This window comes from Schistocerca americana, chromosome 4 (genome assembly GCF_021461395.2).
Source record: "Schistocerca americana isolate TAMUIC-IGC-003095 chromosome 4, iqSchAmer2.1, whole genome shotgun sequence".
NCBI classification, from domain to species: Eukaryota; Metazoa; Arthropoda; class Insecta; order Orthoptera; family Acrididae; genus Schistocerca; species Schistocerca americana.
The window spans coordinates 354,118,142-354,136,024 of NC_060122.1; the positions used below are offsets into that span (position 1 = coordinate 354,118,142).

A 17,883-nucleotide genomic window follows, 5' to 3' on the forward strand; every position below is an offset into this window, starting at 1 on the left:
TAAGAGTACTGTCACGACGCATAACTGACGCCGGTGTTCCGAGAAACTGACAGGAAACGATGGGCAGTTACAATAAGACAGGTGTACACAACACAACAGCGTGACCGGTGGAGGGTTGAAGCAGTGCGTTGTTCAAAATATAGACTTGATTGCAGCTTCACTTCGTCTCCTTGTACCCTTGCGCTCCGCCCACGCAGTGTGGAGAGGAAAACGTGACGAGTGTTTGGAAGTGCGGTCTCCTCGCCACTCGGTGACGTCACAGGCGTCGCTTCCTCCCCGCTCGTCGAGACACCCCCGGCGTCACGCGATCTCTTGGAAAAATGCGGCAAGTTCGGGAGGGCTGTGAGAGTGTCTGCTCCCCAGACAAGGGGAGCGTCGAGTAGTACGCTAGACAGGCACCGCGAAGGTCCCGGCTCACGCATGCGCTCGATAACGCTGCCAAAATACCGCCAGCCGACCGCTGCCCGGACGCCAGCCGTCGGCCCGGTGGCTGTTGCGTAGCCTCTGGTGCTAGGCTACGCTGCGGCAGAGCTCGATGGTCGTGTCTCTTTATAAACACTGTCACGGATTCAAGTTTGTTCCTGCACCCTCCCCCCGCTTTTACCCTCCAAACTTTCGTTGTGGTGACTGATTTGTCGGGCAGGTCGAGGTCTACATCGGATTAAGTGACGACCTGGCCATGACTTGGTCTAGAGTGTGACGATACTGCGCTTCTAACCCTCTGAAATCTTGGTAGTGGTGACAGACCGACCTGTAGCGTACGAAAATTATTCCTGTAACAGGAAAACCTTATTAAAATACATACCTGTATTGTAGCTCTCATCGACAATGAAGCATCTGAGGAAGCAGTAGACAGCTTTTCTCTTTCGTGAGCCTACTTTCGTAACATGCATCTGGAGATGCCCCACAAATCACCAACTGTACATAAATAATAAGCAAGCTGGTCACATTTTACTCTCATAGTGTTCTCTAGTCGCCGTATTTGCAGAAATAATGATCAACACGGAATCTTTCTTTTTGTAATGCACAAGTTCCGTATTCCGCTTGACTCAAGATATGTTTCGGTACGCTCTGCCGTCATCAAAGAATCTTTCTGTTAAATATGCATAAAATTTTGCTTCAGACATGATAAATAATTAGGCCTATACTGTTATCTGTAAAGTGTAATCTACAGTTTTCTTTCTTACCTAATTACTATTTTTCTTAGGTGTAGAAAATTAATTCGCTTATGATGGGTAGATTGTCATGTACAAGCCCAAGACCGTTTAGGAAAGTATGCTAAAATTGACGAATATCCATCTTAAACAGTATCTTCTATCTATAAATTATCATTGCTACACAGACATCTTGCCAATACATTTTTCCATTGAAGGTAAAAATGTTTCACACGTGAGAACTGTACAGCGTAAATAATGCGCGTATGATTTTAGTGACAGCATATAAATTTTGTAACAGGCAGATTAGCGGTTTTGTAAATAAATAGTTTGGTCAGGTATCAGTACTCCGCAGTAGTGCGACAGACCATCGCATCTTTTGTCCGCAGTGTCTAATTTTGGTAACAGATATTCTGGGCATTTTGATTTGAAACCTGTTTCGTAGTGTCACCTGTCTGTTAGATGAAACAGCATTTGACAGTCTGAAAGACATGGAGACCTGCGTAGGTCAAGAAAACTTGATGTTTTCATAAGACAAGAGTGATAATTGTCAGCGCTAGTTCACCCATAAATTCGTAGGTTCATCCTTTTCTATCAGTGTGTTCCCCATTTGACTTTTTCTCTTTCACTTATAGGAGCATCACATCTGAAACTATCTCGAGCGTATCTCCATGCGGGGCATCGTTATAATCGCTTTCACTGAACCAGCCAAGCGAAAAGGCTATGGTAGTTACTTACTTCTTGGGTGCTCAATTCGGTGCGTACTTCAGTTTTCCACTAGCCTACATTCTCTTCCATCCAGATAAGGGAAATGCCACAATAACGTGCCTTGTGAATTTTCTCTTGTTTGCAATTCGTGTCTCCAAAGAACTGAAAGGTTTACGAACTCCGTATCTATCACATTGCAGGAGAGTCGAAACATGCAGTGGTAAAAATTAACTGTCAGCTCTTTACGAATTATTAAGTCTATTAACTATTCATGGGACGGTGAGTGAATCCACTCATTAACACAAGGTCAGTGTGATATTATATGGTACCACAAATATGTCCATCTCCAGTTTTCCGTGATTTCGCTATAAGTATATGCCAGTTTAAGTTTACTTACAGTCAGGCTACAAGTTTTTCTCTTGTATCTGATACTCTTGTAGGAGGTTGTGCGTCTACTTTTATACTTCCAATTCTCCTTCGTTCAAAAGTCTTGTTGAAGCAGATAACGAAAGGTTATAACATTATGCAGTCTGAAGCGATCATGCGACAGTCGCTTGTGGGACGATTTAAAATTGGTCTTTTGTCCCATAGATTGAACGAGGTGGCGCAGCGATTCAGAAATAGTAGACTCAAGTTGAAATCCATGTCCAGCTTTAATGACATTTTTTTTTTAGTTTTAGGATACACAGAAAGAAATTCTTTGAAAGGTCTCATCCTTACTCACCAAGACTCTACGTGTTAACATTTTGGCTTTGGTGGGAGTAAATAATTTTGTTCATAATTTAAGGTTTCCTAAACCAATAGTGGCGTAATCTGATACGTTCGCTTGAAATACACATTAATTTCCTCCTCCCGTAAAGGATGCTGATCCGTCTCCAATAATACGGACGTTGACGAGAAGTTCAAAATCTATCCTTCCTCCCTTTGGGGCTTGTAGGTGAAATTGCGATAATGCTGCAGTCTAAGCATCCACTGATGGCATAGGTAGAATCTCTTTTCACGCAGCCCTTAATGGAGGATAGCTGGTTTGTTGTTAGATGTCCTTATTACCTCCTGTTTTCTGAATTTTCTTGTTGCGCTCATTTCGCGAGACGTATGTGACGGTAAGTAATATGTTGGCTGACTCTTCCCAGAATGTGCTCTCCCTGAATTTCAATAGTAGTTCTCTCTGTAATGCACACCGCTTCTGTTGTAGCGTCTGGCGCACAAGTTTTTGAGCACTCCATAACCCTTTAGTGCACACTAAACGATTCCGTGGCGAAACACGCTGCTCTTTGTTGAATCTTCTCTGTCTTTTCTATAATCCTACTAGGTAAGGTCCCATACTGATGAGGAGTACTCAAGAATCGGTCGGTAAGTGTTTTGTAAGCCGCTTCTTTCGTAGATGCGTTATAATTCCTTAAGATTTTTCCATTGAATGTCAGCCTGGCTTCTCTTTTTCCTACAACTTGATTTACGTGTTCATTCCATTTTAGGGCGATCCGAATGGTTACTCCTAGGTATTTTACGATAGTTAGTATTTTCAGTGATTATTCGCCACTAGAGCAGGAGTACAATAGTGCATTTCTTCAGCTCTTTATGTGCAGCAGATTACATTTACTTATAGCCAGCGTAAACTGCCAGTCCCTGACCTGGTAACAGATCTTCTGTAGGTCTTCCTGCATTCGCTAAAGTCTTCTGGCGTAGCTACCTCCTTACAGACAATCGATCAACCTTACGGAGCTCTTGACTTTATCCATTAGATCACATTATCTATTAGACCATTTATATACATTGTAAACGTTAACGGTCTTCTCACAGTCCTGAAATTACCTTTACATCTGTCGATTATGTTCCTCGAAAAGCGACTTGTTGACTTGTATCGCCAAGGACCTCCTGGAGTTAGTCACAAATCTGATCCGATGGTCGTTAAGATCATATTCCCCTGAGTAAGCGACAGTGTGAAACTGGCATTACGCTTTTATGCTTCCAGCTTTTCAAAAGGAGCAGAAAATAATCATACAGGTTAAGAAGGTTGTAAATAATAAGTTACTTTCTCAAGGCCCATTTAAGTGAATAAGATTTTAATTTCATTAAGGCTAATTCTCTTAGGTTGGAGCTACCGTGAATGAGAGCTTAACTGTATCGAAAGATATTCGCAGAGTAAGCTGGTCGGCTTAGACCGTGAACACCAAAGCTCAGCCGTTACCGAGGGTCAGGGCACGGCTGAATGCGACAGCGGCCTGTGTGCGCGCGCGTGTCCCCCGAATGGCCCTCAGTGTGTAGCGTGTAGGCCGCATTCGCAGGCCGCCGAGCGCGCTAGGCTCCACGTTTAGCAGCCCGGAAGGCCGTGTGTTCCGGGCCAAGATCGATACACCGCACTAATACGTCAGGTTGATTAACTGCTCTTCCCAGGAGAGGCGCGTGCAGCCTGCCCGCCTTGAGCGGGTGCTGAATTACGGAACGCCTACACGCGCCGGGGTGCGCCAGACTTGCACCTGCTAGCCATTCTTCCATGGACTTTTTTTTTTTTGCCCCGTCTCTCTTTAATGAAATTCCGCTATCGTTGTTAACAGACCCACATTCATTCCGCATGTGGTTACACGGGTGTCACTGTGAGGCATGATGTACAGGCTGTACCATACTGTTCTGTTCTTTGTCCACTGATTTTTCTTGATGTATCAGCGACCTGTCACTAAAAATAATAAATCATTAAGAGATTTTTGAGTTTACTTACAACGCGACACGTGTCATTGTGAAATACGTGCGGTGTAGAGTGTTCATTAATCAACATAGTGCCCTACGACAAACCGATTGTCGCTCAAGCAAGAAAAGGGAAATGTTACAGTAATAAGATTTTCGAATTGTCAGTTAAGTTCAATATTTTAAAAACTTAGAGCTGTAGATATTGAAAGATTACTTGGGAGTGTGATATTAAGTTTCTTCTGAAGGAAATCTATGCTCCTTCACAAAGGAACTGTTCTTCTCAATGAATTTTTGTTAATGTAATACTATTTACTTTGAATTATCTTATCTTGCGAGTTTATATTGAGCAGTGTACGGCTAATCGATTCTCTCTCATAACTAATGCATCAGTTCACCAACTCTTATTAAACACTGGTATTTAACCTCAGTATTGGTATGAATGAAAATAAAATATATTTCCTTCTCAGATAATGTTCACCACTTCAGACTTCATTTAAGGTATTATTCATACATAATGAATGCAAGGTGTAAAAGAGCTCTCCTTGACCCTTCATTAAACACTGAAAATTGTTATTAAAAGAACATACAAGATTCGATGCGAAAAACGGTTGATGACTATCTTATGTAGCCTAACTAACTTTGCACTATGGTCGAGCAACAAATGCTTTCTCTGACAATGATGCGCAGTTACTTAGGATAAATAGGATAGTGCTTTACAGTATTGGCTCTCCTCAGTGCAAGGAAGATAGAATAATTAATAATTCTAATATGGGATGAAATTTATATGGGACCAAATGCAGACGTAAAATTGAATCTATTCCATTTTAAATTCACATCATTATTTGAAAATATCTTTCCGCATAAGTTAATCAGAAAGACGTTAAGCAGACATGTAAAATATATCGATCATTAGCGGGATTAAAGTACATGGGAAAGGGAAATGGAAATATGCCAGTTGAGAAGAACAAGTAGAGATCCTGAAGTAGTTGCACACGAAAAAAAAAAAAACTACTCATAATTACTAAGAAGAGCTGATAGAAATCAAAGAACAGCACATTATGCCAGAAAACAGTAATTTCGACAACAGACTTAATTCTGCTGGAATGTAGCGACACGAGACACAGAAGATAGAGACACATAATAGGATAACATCTCTACTGAACTGAGTTGGACTGTAACAGGTAACAATAATCGTTTCTTAAATATAGTAGAAAATACAGGAACATAGAACTCAAGAGAAGAATCACAGTAGAATGTTGAAAAAGCGGCTCTCATAAAAGTCGCAATCATTCGATCAACAGCTTCTCTTTCTAAAATTAAGAAAATTATGTATTCACTCAAATTAACAGCTCTTCTAGATATGATGGTATTTCCAATAGATGCTAAAGATTTGTTTCCATATAATAAGACCTGTCTTATGTTAAATACATATTGCGCCGCTAACTCTAGGCATTTGTCCACAGAGACTAAAATACGCTGTTGATAAACCCCTCTATAAAAAATGTGATGTCTATAACTACCTTCATTTTTCACTACTGACAAAATTTTCTAAAATTTTTGGAAAGGTGATGTGTTCCAGAATGTGTCTCACCTGAACAACAGTAATATCCTCAGTGAATCACAATTTGGATTTGGAAGAGTTTCTCTACGGAGAAGAGTTTCTCACCAATTTTTATACGCGGTAAATAACAAAAAAGCGCATGCTGGTATTTTATATGACCTATCCTAAGCATTTGAATGTGTGAACCACAAAATTGCCTCCATAAACTGAGGTTTTGTGGGGTTGAGGTTATACCCAACCAGTGGATAATGTTATATTTAACTAAAAGAATGCAGAAAATAGCATTTAGTAATTTAAGCAACGTAATCTGGGAAGACACTTCTGCCTAGGGAGAGATCACGTATGGGCACCCTCATGGCGCAATCTTAAGTCCGCTGTTATTCCTCATACATGTAAATGACCTTCGGTCCAGTATGCAAGATGCAAATGACACCACTATTGTAACCAGTCCTAGTACACATGCACAACATTAGAAATGGTACAGAAGTTCGTTAAAAGTATCAGTGACTCTGCGAATAGTCCCCCCTCCACAAAAACACCTGCAGTTCTACACCTCAGCGGGTAGGGGGGAGGGGAGGAAATGATTAAATGACAGGCAATAAGATTCAAAAATTCGTAGGTGTCCATACTAATGAGAATTTAAACTCGGAAAAGCACATTTTGGAACTCCTTAAGCAACTTAGTTTAGACAGATTTGCACTTCATAGCAGCGCAGTCCTTGACGAAAGACAAATCAATAACTTGACGTATTTTTCATATTTTCATTCAGTTGTGCCACATGGAATAATTTTCTGGGGTAATTCATATTTAAGAAAGAAAGTTTTTATTGCTCAAAAACTGCTGTACGAATAATATGTGGTGCTCACACACGATCATCTAGTAAACTTCTGTTTAAGAAGTTAGGCCTTCTGACTATTTCTGCACAGTATATTTATTCCCTCGTGAAGTTTGTTGTAAATAATCCATTACAATTCAAGGGGAAAAATGAAGTACATAATTCCGATACCAGAAGGAAAAAATATCAATAATTACGCCACATTAATGTTGCTCTTAGCACAGAGAGGTCTACAGTGCTGCAACCGAGATTTTTGATCACTTACCCAGTGATATACTATGTCTGACAGATAGCACAGCAAAATTTCAAGATAAACTGAAAATGTTTGTCCTTGACAGTTCTTTCTATTCCGTAGAAGAGTTTCTATTACTGTAATATATAAAAGCTGGTGGGTAGGAATTGCAAACTACCATCTGTGTATCTTCTTAAAAAAAGTAAAATAAATTAAAAAATTGTAAATGTTTTGCAAATGATCAACGTGTAGGCATATTGACAAATGAATTTTTGATGCGAATGTAAAATGACTTGTTCAACATCATTACGATTTATCGTGCAAATGATCCATGGAAAATATAAATCACTGGCGTCATTCAAATACGCATAAAATATTTCATGCTCTACCGTCATTTGCAGAGAATCCCCCCATGCCCAAGGCGAGCAGACGCGCATCACCACCTGCTGTTCGCTGTACTTGGTCATTAATCATGCAGAAAATGCTGCCGTGCCACATTACATTAAAAACTGTCTAGTACCAAATTCTAAAGTTAAGATCTTATAGGATCCGAGACAAAGTCGATGCTCTTACAGTTTTCTTCACCTGTGGAATCGTCTCACTTGCACCTACACTTCAAAGCGAAAGCTTGTTTGTTTTGCTTGTTTTTAATGTAGTTCCTGCTGTAGAATCACGTCATGGGGTACCTGAGGATATTCACAAATGTTTATGCGTAATTGAGAAAACACTCACGTTTAAAAATTTAGTGTTGTGCTTGTGTTTCTTATTGTTCAAGAATCAGTACGTTTGAGGGATGCCATATATGACAAGAAATTTTCAACAGAGATGAAGATGCACTCATACATTTAGCAGTTGTTAGATCGTTTACAAATGCTGCAATGGCAGGTAGCGATGAAATGGAGATTTTCAAGTACGATCGTTTCACGGGTCTACCGTGAATATCAAGAATCCGGTAAAACATCAAATTTCCAACATTGCAGCGGCCGGGAAAAGATCCTGCAAGAACGGGACCAACGACGACAGAAGTACGAACAAATGGCTCTGAGCACTATGGGACTCAACTGCTGTGGTCATAAGTCCCCTAGAACTTAGAACTACTTAAACCTAACTAACCTAAGGACATCACACACATCCATGCCCGAGCCAGGATTCGAACCTGCGACCGTAGCGGTCGTGCGGTTTCAGACTGTAGCGCCTTTAATCGCTCGGCCACTTCGGCCGGCGACGACTGAAGTGAATCGTTCAATGTGAAAGACGTGAATCCTTCGCAAACTGCTTCAGATTTCAACGGTGGGCCAGCAACAAGTGTCAGCTTGCGAACCATTCAATGCAACATCATTGATATGGGTTTCGGAGCTGAAGGCCAACACGTGTACCCTTGATGACTGCACGACACAAAGCTGTACGCCTCGCTTGGATCCGTTAACACCGGCATTGGACGATTGATGGCTGGAAACATGTTCCCTGGTCGGACGAATCTCATTTCAAATTGTATCGAGCGGATGGACGTGTGCGGGTATTGAGACAGCGTCATGAATCCATGGTCCCTGCATGTCATCAGGGGACTGTTCAAGCTGGTGGAAGCGCTGTAATAGTGTGGGGTGTGTGCAGCTGGAGTGATGTGGGACCCCTGATACGTCTAGATACGACTCCGACAGATGACACGTACGTAAGCATCCTGTCTGATCACCTGGATCCATTCATGTCCATTGTGCATTCCGACGGTCTTAGGCAATTCCGGCAGGACAATGCCACACCCCACATGATGTCCAGAATTGTTACAGAGTTTCTGGAGAAACACTCTTCTGAATTTAAACATTTCCGCTGGCCTCTAGACGTTAACATTATCGAGCATTTCTGGTATGCCTTGGAACGTGCTGTTCAGAAGAGCTCTCCAATCCCTTGTACTCTTACGGATTTATGGACAGCCCTGAAGGATTCATGGTGTCAGTTCCCTCCAGCATTACTTCAGATATTAGTCGAACCTATGCCACATCGTTTTGCGGCACTTCTGGATGCTCTTGGGGGAGAGGAGGGGGGCTTCACGATATTGGGCAGGTGTAACAGTTTCTTTGGCTCTTCAGTGTATAATAAAGCGTTGTACATATACGTTTGGAACCCAACAGAGAGGCAGCACGAAGCGAACCCCGTACCACAGAAGGGTGTTCCTATATTGAACCTGCGCAGAACCTCCTCGTTCTTAAACCATATCAGTCCATCTAATTTTCAACAATTTTCTGCAGCATAACATCTCCAATGCTTTAATTCTCTTTTGTTTCGGTTTTTCCACAAGCCATACTTCACTATCATACAATGCTGTCCTCCAGATGTACATTCTTAGAAATTTCTTCCTCAAATTAAAGTCTATGTTCAAGACCAGTAGACTTCTCTTGGCCAGGGATGCCCTTTTTTCCAGTGGTAGTTTGCTTCTTGTTTTCCGTGCTACGTCCATCATGGGTTATTTTGCTACCCAGGTAACAGAATTACTTAACTTCATCTGCTTTGTGATCATCAATGCTGATGTTAAGTCAGTAAACAGATGATTAAACACATGAAAACATTTGATTCTGTTATTGTGAAACAGCAGAGATCCTAATTTGATCTGCTCATTATTACATTTCCTCCATTTGCCACAAAATAACAGATCATGTCGGCCCCCTCTTGTGTGGAACTGAGGCGGTAAGTGCAAAGATAAAGATACAATATATAAGCATTCCGTAAACTGGTATCATTAGAACTACTGTAAGCCCTGACTTACCCCGAATTATGAATACGGTTTGCAGTAAGGACACTAACGGGTGTTTACTGCAAGCTGTCTTCGTGGGCAATAACAGACGGCTATGTCCTCACTTGTTTACTGCATTCTGTACGTAGTTCATGATAGCAAAGAGCTTACAGTATGTTCAAAATGTGTGTTAGTTTCTAAGGGACCAAACTTCTGAGGTCTTTGGTCCCTAGACTTACACATTACTTTAACTTGCGCTAAGAACACCACACACACCCATGCCCTAAGCTTGCAGTAGAAGATACATGTTTTATAGCAGTGAAGATGAACAAATGCTCGTAGCTCTTAAGGTATGCGTTTTAGAGCCCACGCTTACGGGACATCTGTGTCTTTTTTTGGTCCATACTCCCATCTCTGAAAATATGAACTCCTTTTCTAAAATCCCGTATGGCATATTATTTTGTGTTGTGGATTTAAAGAAACCTAATAAGCACCATACGAGTGATAAGAGCAGTATAAAATAGAGCAGAGAGTTGCAAATTTTAGTAAGTGCCAAGGGCACAATAGATAACGTAACATACTCAAAGGATATTGGTATCTAAGTATAATACCGGACAATATAGCTGAAGAAAGACGTTTGTAAAGCTAATGTTTTTTTTTAAATTTAATGTTCTGTCTTAACTTTCTCGGTATTTAAGTTAACAAGCGAAGTGCTGTTAAGAAATTGCGGCAACAGTTGCGTTATTGTGGTTAAAAAGATGGCAAAGTAGCATTCGATATAAATATATGGAGAATGACATTAAAAGGGTTAAAAGTACATTCATTACAAAAAGGTTTAAAAAGTTAAGATTGTCTCGCAGAGCTCGGTTGCTTCATGCACTGTCGGTGTGAAACGAGATCTTGTTTGCAAGCATGCACCTACTTGTTACTTGAGCCAAGATGTTGCGCTGATTCTAAAAAGCAAGTTACTCACATAAATTGAACATTACCTAGGTTCTGGCCCAGGACCGTTTAGTCCGCGGGGTGTGAAGTAAAACAATGCAGAAAAGTTATAATTTTATTAGTGTGGTTGGAGTTGTGGAAAGAGTAAGGTACAAGGTGTTACGCAGTGATGTTTTACTATCACATTCATCTGTCGTTTTGAATAATTTACTAAGTCTGGACAGTTTAAACGTGTCGTTTGTCACAATCACAAGTAATATTGCCTTCTGAAAACTGAAATGGTGAAGAAGAGGAGGCGTAAAGTTCTTCACAGCCAAACATATTGCCAGCGTTCTGGATTAATCTCCGTACCTCTCCGAAATGTTTTATGTGACACTTAGGTGGTGGTCCGCCAGTCCCATGGCGACGTTAAGCTCGACGGTTTCCTTGTTGCTGTTCCAGAGCAGGAAGACTAGAGTATCGGCATTATATTTAACCTTCTCCTTCTCTCACTCAGACACGGCACTGAACTCTGGACTAAAGAGAAAACTGAGCCCGAAAAAGCACACGGTTTTCCCTCTTTCTTTTTACTGCACATGCTAGTTTTTTTAAGCACGAAACTATTTTCATTGCTTGACGAGGCACTAACAACTCCGTTTTACCCGTTATAACTGGTGACACCGAAAGTCTACAGCTGTGTCAATACATCATTATTTATGTTGAGTAGTATCCAACATTAGCACCTCGACAGGCAATGAAAGTGATTTGCACGCGTAAATGTAACGGTGCACAGTTTGTTTGAGGATGCCTTGGCACATTTTTTTTTAACGTTTATTGCCTCGTCCATCGATCTTTTCTTTGTGACAATGTACCGTCTGATTTTAATCGCTAATAATTACGAGACTAATAATGCATTAACGAAGGTTGAGTCCGCAACAAATAAATCATGTCTGTATAAGTTAGTCGCGCAATATTTGTTTCGCCTATGGCGTCATCGTACCAGTGAAACCGCATGCACGTCGTTTATACGAATTAGCTTTGAGTAAAGATATAAATTGGTGCAGCGTGGAAACGTGTTTAGCTAGGACTCTGACTTGCTTGTCAATGCCAAGAGCTTGCGGGGAGCTGCTAGAGCCCGAGATGATAAAAAAAAAATCCGCTGTTATGTAACATCGGTACTAAACTGAAAAATAAAAAATAAAGAAAGATTTCGTCAAATATAATTCACAGATATGTTCGGAATTGTAGAAAACGCAAGTCAGAGGAAAACTCGAGTCGAAAGGAATCAAAAAAGTTTTAAAATAGCCAGTGGAAAGCGAATGCCAGAGCTATGGCTGCGTCGAAGAGAAAATGTAAAAACGGTGCACAAGCGATGACGTAGTTGGAGTATCGGGCATACAGCGGCAAATGACAGCTCAAACTTGTGATTTATCCTTTCTGTAACAGGCGTATTACTATGTTTAACCACTGTAACAATGAGATCGATAACTGAATTACATATTATTACGAAACATTTATTATGATTTCATCCCGACCTTTACACAAAATATCTATGGCTCGGACCCCAACGGCGCGCTTTGAAATTTATGTCCCCTATTCTTTCTCGTATGCTTTTTACACAGAACCTTAAGGAACATTTGTTTTGTGTGTGATTTAGCAAGAGTTCAAGGGCCAAGCACTGTTTACTAAGCAATAACTGCTGATAGATGTTCACAGATAATTGTGGATGCATTAACTGATGTTCATCAATCTGTCCCTTCTTCTGATAAGCTTCTTCTTCAGTTTTTTTTAGTCCCCATAACCTTATAGTACCTTCTAATTTCGTGTAGTCATGAAATAAAACTGTTGTGTACAGTTTGAAAGAGTCCAAGAGGCAGTTGGTGTTCTCTGAACAATAACTGCTAGTGTATGTCAACAGTGGAATTGTAAGACGACCGGAGGCTACCATTGACTACGATAAGTAATCATGAGCTACGGTAGTTTTCCTAATGGCTTTGGTCAGTTAAATTCGGACCCGTGTTACCTGTATGTTGAGTGTGTTGCATACCTGTAGGGATTTGGCTAAATAACGATGCTTTCTTTGTAATGCCATCAGTGTTTTGCTAGATTTCCCTAAAAGCTGGAAGCAGAGAAAGGAAAAGTCTAGACACAGTGTGTGAATATGTAGTGGGCTGGGTAGCTTAGCGTCCATCTTTGTCCTACATATTCATCGTCCTGTCTGTTACTTAACAAAAAACATTATTTATAGCGAAACTGGACTAGTCAATGTTTAATTCGGGTTTTATACGAAAATTGTTGATCTGTACCGTAAAACAGAGGAATGTTGTAGTACAAAATAAAGCAAGTAATATAGATTTATCATACAGCGCTAGAAAACGCAATTTCCTCAACTGAAGGCAACAAACCAGCAAAACAAGATGTTCAAATGTTCAAATGGATCTGAGCACTATGGAACTTAACATCTGTGGTCATCAGTCCCCTAGAACTTAGAACTACTTAAACCTAACTAACCTAAGGACATCACACACATCCATGCCCGAGGCAGGATTCGAACCTGCGACCGTAGCAGTCTCGCGGTTCCGGACTGAGGGCCTAGAACCGCGATACCACCGCGGCCGGCGCAAAACAAGAATGTAACAAACATCGCTTCAGCACCTCGTCAAAATCATATAAAACATTTTCCTGTTATTCATGAACAACTTTCGTATTGATCAATAACAACAGGAAACTCTTGCCTTTGATCATGATAAACATTCTACTAACTACAAAATAACAACAATAATAATATTTTTATGTTTGCGCATGTAAACTGTATTTGCATGAGAAATAAGTGATTTGATTACATAAAAGCGCAGGAGTTAGGCGACCGACAAATCTTTACTGCTTATACGGTGCAATTTATATTCTTTAAAGATACAGTGGACGAACACTGAACGTTACATCGTTCTGATTATGCGCAAAATAAAGAAACAACCAACCAAACAAAAAAAAAACAAAGATAAATGGTCGGGTATCAGGTTTCTCTCTTACACATTCATTTATATTTCTTTCCCTACCAATACTACTAGTAATCCTACAGTTTACTACTTGATTTATTTAGTGTACCAAAACTATCGAAAGGCCGACCGGTGTGGCCGAGCGGTTCTAGGCGCTACAGTCTGGAACTGCGCGACCGCTACGGTCGCAGGTTCGAATACTGCCTCGGGCATGTATGTGTGTGGTGTCCTTAGATTAGTTAGGTTCTAGGGGACTGATGACCTCAGATATTAAGTCCCATAGTGCTCAGAGCCATTTGAACCATTTGAACTGCTGGACCTTTCCGTTCATGTCGTAGATTTCCTCAGATGTTTGTAGCCCGCTGTATCGTCAAGTGTCTCGCAACTACGTAGTCTTATAGAAATTTTTTGTGTGCGATTTGTGAAATGAAGAGAGGGTCTGTTTTTGCGAAGAGTTTTGCTTGTGTGCAAAGTTAAGTATTGGTTTGGAAATTCGTAGTAAGTTGTTATGTGACAAAACTGCTGAGGTCATCGGTCCCTAGGCTTACACACTACTTAATCTAACTTTAACTAACTTACGCTAAGGACAACACAAACCTATGCCGGAGGGAGGACTCGAACCTCCTTCAGGGGGAGCCACGCGAACCGTGGCAAAGTCCCTAGACCGAGCGGCTACCCAGTGCGGCGCACTGTTGGTGGATGCCTCAGTAAATGCCCCACTGACCAGCCCGTCTTTTTGGTAAGGAGCTTCCACAAACAGTTTTAGCCCTCTACTCCTCCTAGCATCTCCTTATTTCGTATGGTTGTGAAACATAATGTTTTGAGTATGATTTAGAAGAGCTGGGGAGCTGGAGAGCGTTGTTCTCGTAGCAATAACTGCCGGTGCGTGTGGCAAGGCTGCCCTGAGCAGGAGGCCCGGCACCGGGCGACGTAATAAATTTCTACGTCATAAAGTGGCAGCGACCCGCGCCCAGTAAAAACACCACCACCCGGCGAGCTACCGGCCGGCGCGTCGCAAGAGGCTAGTCGACTTCGAGAGGCCCGCCTACCCGCGCATGATATTGCGTGCACTGCATCAAATGTCCTTTATTGCGTTCCTCTCTTCCTACAAAGCGTGGACGAGCAGGAGCAGAAAAAAAAGCGACAAACAAGTAAATAAAAAAGGAGCCTGTCCCGCTCCCTACTCTTGCGCGTATACGTGGCGGTACGCAGCGTCGTCCCTGACATATTGTCCCGGGGCACGAGCCGCGCGGGAGTAACTTTATGTCCGACGAGGGAGGTTATTTTAATTTTAGAGGCCGGGGAAAGGTAGCAGGTTAATTTAGCCATAAGCCGGGACATTAGCTGTCTCGACTGCGACGGCGACCATTTCCGAGGGAAAGAGCAATCCCATTTCGTGGCGCGGCGTCCGTTCCCCACCGGCGACGAGCACAGTGCCCTCCCCTCCACCTTCTCTGCCCCTCTCTCTGCGCGGTGTCAGGGCGACTGTCTGGCCTAGAGCACCGCCGGCCACGTTCATTTGACCCGCCAGGAATTAATCATGGCGCGTTCGCAGCTCGTTCCCCCCTCCTCTGCCATCACAGCGTGTCCTCGGACCGTTCGGTTACACACGGAGGAGTGCAGCTAATTGCGGCTCTGGCCAGTACTAGGTACAGTTTCACAGGTTACGTGTTTCGCTGCTGGACTCTGCGCCGCCCACGTCGAACTGTGACGTACATCCCGAATACAGCAACGGCTCTATTGTCGAGGGTGGCGCGCACCATTACGTTTAACAAGGGCAACTTGCGGACTGGTTATCTTCGTACTTGCAGGTCTTTGAGGTCAGTGCCTGAAGATAACTTTCCTAAAGCACTACGATGCAGTTCTCAAAAACACTGGAACATATCGACTTTGAAGTTTTCCCAGCGGTGTTAAGTACAAAATATTTCCGTCTCATTAACCGAATCTCCCATATTTGAGCATGAAAGGTTCTACTCTCGGAATCACCAGGTTGCTAGTTCGATTCTAGACAAGGATTCCGAAAAGAAGGATGAAAGGTTTCACGTAAATGAAATCGGAATACTTAGTTTTGTTAATTACTAATTTTCAAGTTATTCTCTTCATTCTTCCTTTTACGCTACTACCGTCTCAAAAATTCCATTGCACAAATTCAGAATGTTGAATGAACGCCGGCCGGTGTGGCCGTGCCGTTCTAGGCGCGTCCGTCTGGAACCGCGAGACCGCTGCGGTCGCAGGCTCGAATCCTGCATCGGGCATGGATGTGTGTGATGTTCTTAGGTTAGTTAGGTTTAAGTAGTTCTACGTTCTAGGGGACTGATGACGTCAGCTGTCAAGTCCCATAGTGCTCAGTGCCATTTGAACCATTTCTGTTGAATGAACTTTGTAAAATTAGTAAGATATTAACAAAAGTTTCTAATTTACAAATTCTCACTGGACGCAATATTTTAAAACCTTTACTTGAATACAGTAATTATTATCAAACGTTCATTAGCAAATATTTACACGTAACTTTTAACAAAAAGAATATCTTTTCACTTTTAATTCCAAACTTCACGAAAAATAGTATTCACGCTGAATTAAAATTTGGAATAAAAATTATAATCGACTTACTGTAAAACGAAAATTTATACATACTATAGATCAATATTACTGTTTGGTTATTTTATCAGTGATGTTTTAGGCTTACCCTTCATTTTTAACCAGTTAGTCGGAATTTACAGTCGTCTGTCGAATGTCTGCGTTATTACGTTTATTGTGAACAAAAGATAGCCCAAGGAAAAGTGGGGACAAATGCGAATAACTGTTGTTGAAGTTTGCCATTTTACAGTTTCAATTTGCAAACAAACGTTGAATTCAAATGAAATTTAAAAAAAGAGTTTGCATCTAGCGAGAATCGAGCTAGGGACCACGTAAATATGAAAGTAGAACTCAATTTGCTAAACTTGATATTTGATTTTTTCATCTTCGGTAATTCATTGTTATATTTACAAAAATATTGAATTGATATGCAGTTTAAATATATCGTTGCTTAACTCCAGCCGTGTCTAGCTCTTCTAACTGTTCTAATTGCATTAAAACAAACACGTGTTTTGCAACTTCCTGCCAGATGAAAATAGTGAGCCGCACAGGGACACGTACGTGGAACGCATCCCTTGGCGAACAATAGTCTTACCGAAACTTCCTGGCAGATTAAAACTGTGTGCCCGACCGAGACTCGAACTCGGGACCTTTGCCTTTCGCGGGCAAGTGCTCTACCAACTGAGCTACCGAAGCACGACTCACGCCCGGTGCTCGCAGCTTTACTTCTGCCAGTACCTCGTCTCGCAGGAGAGCTTCTGTAAAGTTTGGAAGGTAGGAGACGAGGTACTGGCAGAAGTAAAGCTGTGAGCACCGGGCGTGAGTCGTGCTTCGGTAGCTCAGTTGGTAGAGCACTTGCCCGCGAAAGGCAAAGGTCCCGAGTTCGAGTCTCGGTCGGGCACACAGTTTTAATCTGCCAGGAAGTTTCATATCAGCGCACACTCCGCTGCAGAGTGAAAATCTCATTCTGGAATAGTCTTACCGATTTGAACTTTCTTTTCTTACCTCGTTTTTATCCAGCGCTCGAACAACTTTGAAGTCTATTTTCCAAGTGCTTTTAACAATTGCACCGTGCTGCCTTAGGAATTTATCCGGTCACAGTAGAAATAAAACAAAGTCAGACATAACGAAAAAATTATTGATGGGTAATGACATAATCGCTACATGTTGGAAACGGTACGCGGAACATCTGTATTGTGACCAAGTGTCGAAGACTGCGAAAAATTTTACGTCGAATGCTGGTGAGTGTGTAGAAGAAGAGTTGGTTTCTCCTGCAATATTTCAAGGTTAGCATAACATTATCAGTGGAAATGACAACTTTATTCTTTGTTGCCAAAAACAGGTCTCTAGATACTGTTTTTTTAACTTATGATTTGTTTATTGATTCCGAGGAAAAAGCTACTAATTATTTATTTGTATTATTGCATTATTTACTAAGAAAATTTCGTTATTTCATGCTGTTTTCTGTTAAAATTAGAAATTAACTGTT

The 17,883-nt window shown here is 41.6% G+C and overlaps 1 protein-coding gene across 1 annotated transcript in view; it reads left to right on the forward strand.

Annotated features, from left to right (window-relative positions):
• The window catches only part of LOC124612264 (irregular chiasm C-roughest protein), a 1,966,673-nt gene that overhangs the window by 822 nt on the left and 1,947,968 nt on the right, over positions 1 to 17,883 (forward strand). The gene's annotated exons all lie outside the window — the stretch shown is intronic.